Source organism: Schistocerca gregaria, chromosome 1, assembly GCF_023897955.1.
Source record: "Schistocerca gregaria isolate iqSchGreg1 chromosome 1, iqSchGreg1.2, whole genome shotgun sequence".
NCBI lineage: Eukaryota > Metazoa > Arthropoda > Insecta > Orthoptera > Acrididae > Schistocerca > Schistocerca gregaria.
In genome coordinates, this window is record NC_064920.1 from 372,785,725 (window position 1) to 372,792,526 (window position 6,802).

Consider the following 6,802-nt stretch of genomic DNA (forward strand, 5'->3'; position numbering starts at 1 on the left):
GGCGATTGTAAAATCGAGTAACATTTACGAATAAATCTGCAGTATGAGACCACGTGTCAGTATGACGTTGCATTCACCTCCTCTGGCATGCAGTCATTCACTGATTCAGTAGGGAAAGTTCTCATATGGGCCCTGAAACCACCTAGCACACGGCCGTTGTAAATAGTACTTGATACCTTAGGTACTGGTGCTGGGACGGAGTTGACGTCTGAGCTGGTCTGAGCGGGACATATCTGGGTATAACGTGAGAACTTCAACATCACGCAGATAACTCACAAAGACACGTGTCAGTTGTGGATGAGCATTGTCATGTAGAAATATGGCACCACGATAATATCACGCGAGAGGTAACACATGAAGACGCAGGATATCCATGACGTACCATTCTGCCATCAGAATTCTCTCCAGTCACTGTCAACCGTGCTCTGAAGTCATGACCAATAGTTCTCTCAGCGTCATTCCAGTAGTAGGGCCGCTGTATCCCACCAAAATATGGGAGAATGGGACCTCCAGCCAGGTCGCCGCAATAGCCGCCGACGGTGGTCATCCAGAACCGTGATTCAACGCACGACATACTACGACACCATTCATCAGCGGCCGATGCTTGTCGGGCGCTGCACCACTCCAAACGTAGTCGTTTGTGCTGTGGTGTTAACGGCAGCCTACGCATCTTCTTCTTTTGCTAGTACCTTGTCCCGCATTCTGCGCAGGGTCGGCATGGTTCAGTCGGATTTGGTGTGGTTAATTTGAAGGGGTGGCTGAATCCCCTTCCTGCCGCCACCCCATACCCCCCAGAACGGAATGAGTGTACTCCAGCTGTCTGCGCCTAGTGTAAAACATGAAATAGTGAGAACCTGTTACAAATGTCTGCTAGGCGTGTAACTGAGGCGGGACGTCGGGACCAGCCCGGCATTCACCTAGTGGGATGTGGAAAACCAATGGCAGGCTACCCATCACTAGGTAATTCCATAGTCCGGCTGCTTCTAATCTTCGACCAATAGCGCGGGGTGACACAGAATGTTGCAGGGGGAGTCGGTTATTTATTTTCGGTTGACAGGCGCAGATGTAAAGGGGTTGCAATGCGTTTGATGCGCCGGCCGCTCTGACTGAGCGGTTCTAGACTCTTCTATCCGGAACAGCGCTGCTGCTACGATCGCAGTTTCGAATCCTGCCTCGGGCATGGATGTGTGTGATATCCTTAGGTTAGTTAGTTTTAAGTAGTACTACGTCTAGGGGACTGATGACCTCAGATGTTAAGTCCCATAGTGCTTAGAGCCATTTGATTTTGTGTTTGATGCACAATTCGGCGATCGCCTCTTGTGGAGGTCAGACGTGACTGACCGGAACATTGACGACAAGTACGCCTGCCCTCAGGTTCCCATAGAGTCAGAAATCCGGCCACTGTCATATCCGAATGTCCCACAGATGTGGACTTCGCACGACTCGATCACCTTGCGAAATGGAGACTCACAATCAAGCCTTTTTTCAAAGTCCCTGCCGCACTGATAACAGCATCTCATACGAGTTCGTAGTATCATTTCGTCCTTCAGAGTGATTGCTCACCATCTGACGCTGTTCACGCAGCTTATCTACCCAACCATACGTGGTAACAACACTAAAAATGAACGAAAGTGTTGCACTCTGGTGGTCGTTCTACCTGTCATAGAGGATTTTAACTATTATCATTTACATACCTGGCAATGATGTCTAAGTGTACGAAGCTAGATTAACATCCAAGCACGTGTTGCGGGGTGCTTTACTTTTTTCTCAGGAAGTGTATATGGGGATCAGTTGAACGTGGGCCCTGGACCAACATGCAACGTGGCTTTTTCACATTTACATATCATTCTCACAGGTGAAGGGATCAGGAGACAGAAACAAAATCACAGGAACGACGGGGTATTGAACCCTGAATCTTCCGATTTTTAGTCTGAGATTTATCGACTTTTTTAATGTCAAAATGATATCAGCAAATAAAAAAATGCGTCCCAACCCAGGATCGAACTCTCGACCTTCTGCATGTAAATCCAACACTATCTACAGCATTTTTTTAACTTGCTTTCGACATCGACTATACTCTGTATGCCTGCATCCGAAATTATATGTTGTAACAGCTGAACAGATAAAAGCAAAATTTTGTCATCATAAAAACTACTTCATATATAAATTGAACTATGAAAATATATTTAAATTTTATAATTAATAGTTCAACATTGCAAGGAACAAAATAAAATGAAAAAGAAAATATTTGGTATATGAAGGAGTCGAACCTGGTCCTGCTAACTAGCGGTCTATGCTTCAGACCATTTTTTTTAACACAAGAACCACACCGAAATATACACTCAAATCGCAGTATATTCCCTCAGAAAACGAAAATCTTCACTCAGTTTTTTTTTCAAAGCACTTATTAAAGGCAGTTAATTAAAATAAAACAAAAGAAGTCATTTCGACAAAAACAAAAGGGTTAAATCAGAAATACGTATGTGAATCTTCTTTCCTCCGTCACTTCTACATCGTGGAAATCTACATCCAAACAAGAGTGTCCACAAAAAAAAAAAAAAAGAAAAGAAAAAAAACGAGGGAATGCATCACGTGGTGAGCATTATGTCCAACAAGGCACAAGATGGCATTGTTCTTCGATCGGGGAAAGAAGGTTGAACCGGGACGCACGAGAATCTCCCCGGAGATAGCCGCCTCCGACGTCCTGAGGAGAAAAGCCAGTTGTCGGCGAAGCCATCTCCAATGGTTTATGGCCGCAGAAGATCCACTTGGCGAAATAGCTCAGAAGAGTACACCGTATCCAGGGAATTACGTATAATAAGGTCACTGGCTCACCGTTATGGGCATGATTGTCGCACATGCTGCAACGTTGATAACAGAGGTGACAGGTAAGGAGAGCGAGCGCGATGCCTGGTGGTGCTGCAATTAGGGCGGCCCGCACCTGGCTATGGCGAGGGCGCAGGCTGCTGCAGAGGGTGCGGCGCCGCGGAATACTGATGCAGGCGGGCAGTTACCCTCATTCTCTGAAATCTACCACCGCTGAGACCGCCGCATAGCCAACTAGTGCACTCTGCCTGACAACCAAGCTAAGCGAGAACACACCAGGGCGTGAACTGCTAACATAACAGAGAAAATCCAGAATAGGTTGCTAATTCAGGCAAAACGAAGGCACCTTTTTTGTGTTTATTGCTGACTGGCACTACTAATATTTAGTGTACTAAAAAAGCGGAAGAGGTGTGGATGACAATGGGCTTCGGACTTTGGAAGATATCATACAATGAAGGCTTTCTCGACCGGATGTTTCAGCTGCCGAGAATTCTTCCGGATTGTATGGCCGTGGTCCGTGGAACTCTTCTATCCCTGACGTTTCCTCCAAAGCTACGTTGGGCATCTTCTGAGGTGCTCCTGGTTGTGCTGAGTCTTGCCGATTGACGGGTCGGACGCCGAAGAACGACCTAAATACCGTGGAAAGTAGGCGTAGTCTGGATTTCCGTGATAGCAGAGATAAACCTTGTCAAGGATAAAATATAACTATCGATCATAGTACGTCAAAGATAAAAACTTCTCATCGGTTCTGTAGCGCCACTCTCAATATATCGCTGAGTTTCATATCTTCTTCTTTTCTGTGGAGAGAGCTAAAAGAATTTGTGCGCCGGAATACCTGCAAGCCGAGTTAAAACATCTGAAGCAGGGTTTTGAGAAGAATGGGTACTCTAGTAAGGAAATAGAGTTTTGTGACCGAATAACAGGAGGCCTAAGGACAACGATAGGACACAGCAATGGAAGAACACGGTTTCTCTACCCTTCATCAAAAAAGTAACGATCAAATCGACAAGATTTTAAGGAAACATAACGTTCGACCACTGCAAGGGGTGTATGCAAGATTCCGTGTGCATGTAGTAGGGTCTACATTGGGACAACAAAGAGAAGTGTGAATACACGGTTGAAGGAACATAAAAGTCTTTGCCGACTAGGGAAAACAGACAAGTCAGCCGTGGCGAAACAAGTTCTTCAGCCGGGTGATCATGCAGTGAAACTTTCGGAAACTGAAGTTTTATGTACTACGACGAACTTTATCCACGGCTATATAGAGAAGCCATCGAAATATAGAAAAATGGGGATAATTTTAACAGTACAACAGAAGCTATTAAACTCAGCGATATATGGACAGTGGCGCTCCAGAATCGATGACAAGTTTTTATCTTTGACGTACTGTGATCGATAGTTATATTTTATCCTTGACAAGGTTTATCTCTGCTGTCACGTGAAATCCAGACCCCGCCCACTTTCCACGGTATTTAGGCCGTTCTTCAATGTCCGACTCCTCAGTCGGCAAGACTCAGCACAACCAGGAGCACCTCCGAATGTGTCCAAAGTAGCTTTGGACGAAACGTCAGGGATAGAAGAGTTCCACGGACTACTTTGCAAGATAGCGTTCGGTTGGGGTTGGGTTGTTTGGGGAAGGAGACCAGACAGCGAGGTCATAGGTCTCATCGGATTAGGGAAGGATGGGGAAGGGAGTTGGCCGTGCCCTTTCAGAGGAACCATCCCGGCATTTGCCTGGAATGATTTAGGGAAATCACGGAAAACCTAAATTAGGATGGCCGGACGCGGGATTGAACCATCGTCCTCCCGAATGCGAGTCCAGTGTCTAACCACTGCGCCACCTCGCTCGCTGCAAGATAGCCATGTGGGTTATGTTGTGGTGTTTGTATGGCCGTCACAATCGTTTACTTTGAAAAAACAAATTAATAAGACTAAATCATAGCGAAGGTCAAAAAAAATAGTTTTAAAACTCCTCTACGATGCAAGCTATGCTGCATTGGTGCAATCTCAACAGACGGACTACGGCTCTGTATTCGCGTGACCTACCTTCCTGCCAGTGTACCGTGAACGAGTGCCGTTTGTTCAAAATTCCAGCAGCTAGTACGTGCCAAGATTCCCGCACAGAACTCACAAATCACGTATAATATGGACAGTTTGTGTTCTCTGTCGATCGTTATTGCTATCTGGTATCATTCCGGCTTCGGCCTGGCGGACTTTCGGTTATAGCACGTCTGCGAAGCTAAAGCTTGCTCGCTTTGAACTATTTCCTACCCGACTCTGACGCTGCTTCTACATCTTACGTCACTGGTGGGAAACAGGCGCCCCGCGGGCCGGATCCAGCCCGTGATTGGTTTCAATCCGGCCCGCGGAAGAAATTCTTGATTTTTTTTAGGGGTGAGGGGTGGGAAGGGGGCAGCGAGGCGTTCGCATTGTGTATTTCTGCTGACGCTCTGTTCACATCGGGTTTGTAGCTCATGGCAGAGACCAGTGAAAATTTTTCTTACGTTGATTGATTCGGGTGGGGGGGGGGGGGAGGGCGAAGGGACCAAACATCGGTCCCATCCGTTTAAGGAAGGATAGAGAAAGAAGTCGGCCGTAACCTTTCAGAGGAATCATTCCCCAAATAAAAAGATTTTAACAACAAAAGGAAACACCTTTACAGTCTGAGCGCAAAGTTAAGGCTATTTACTCATGTGCGCGCCGAAACTGAGGAAAACAGCTCACTATCTTGAACGGGTGTGGGGAGATGTATTATCTCGTCTGAATCACTGCTGGCAACACACAATTAATGTCTACGCCTGTGTTACACTTTGATAGATCGTAAACGTTGCTAGTAGGCGACAATGGCACGAAAATACCGAGTACGAGCGAAATGTGCCGATTTGAACAGCGGCAACAAGAGCCATGACTTGGTGAACAAATTAGATATATGTTGTTAGGTTCACGCGTAAAGATCTTTGTTAATTTCGCGCAAGTGTCTTCGTGCGCCTCTGATAAGTTAATTTCTGGCATTTAGAGGTGAAAACCAGATGCTGAGTGCTGTCAGTTCCAGGAGAAATAGACGGAGGAATATTTCTTTACCATGCACAGAGGTAGAAGGCAACGGCCTTGCCGCAGTGGATAGACCGGTTACCGTCAGATCACCGAATTTAAGCGCTGCCGGGCGTGGGCGGCACTTGGATGGGTGACCATCCGGGCCGCCATGTGCTGTTGCCATTTTTCGGGGTGCACTCAGCCTCGTGATGCCAATTGAGGACCTACTCGACCGAATAGTAGCGGCTCCGGTCAAAGAAAACCATCATAACGAGCGGGAGAGCGGTGTGCTAACCACACGCCCCTCCTATCCGCATCCTCAGCTGAGGATGTCACGGCGGTCGGATGGTCCCGGTGGGCCACATGTGGCCTGAAGACGGAGTGCATTTACAGAGGTAAACCTGTTGGCTTTTTCTGTAATGAATCACTATCTGTTGCGAAGGAATATAATATTAAAAGGTTCTTTTCTGAGAAACACATGGCTCAATAAGATCTCACAAAGCAATTACAGAAGACAAAGTAAAAATATTAATTTCCGATTTGAACAAGCAACAGCAAATGTTTGCCAAACGAAGGTCACAGTGTAACAATTTCGTTAAAGCTAGTTTTATAATAAGAGAAAAACTGACAAATCGTTAAAGTCTTTCGGAAGGAGAATTCGTAAAGAAGTACCTCTTGGACCCAGCAGACGTTCTATGTTCCGATTAAGCAAAAGAGTCAAAACAAGTAAGTGTATCGGCGAATTGGTATGACGGCTGATGACATTTAAAAAACAGATTGTGTGATCATGTAGCCACATTCGAAGCATTGCCGATCAGTTTCGACGAGAACACTGATTTGTCAGACACAGCTCAGTTACCAATTTTCCTCCGTGGTGTAGATGTGGAGTGCAATATAATGGAAGGATTAGAGCCTTTAAAGGGAACCACTACCGGTGAACATA

The 6,802-nt window shown here is 46.1% G+C and overlaps 1 pseudogene; it reads left to right on the forward strand.

Moving 5' to 3' along the window:
- The first annotated feature begins 5,924 nt into the window (after positions 1-5,924).
- Positions 5,925-6,042, forward strand: LOC126288988 (5S ribosomal RNA; annotated as a pseudogene).
- The last annotated feature ends 760 nt before the right edge of the window (positions 6,043-6,802 follow it).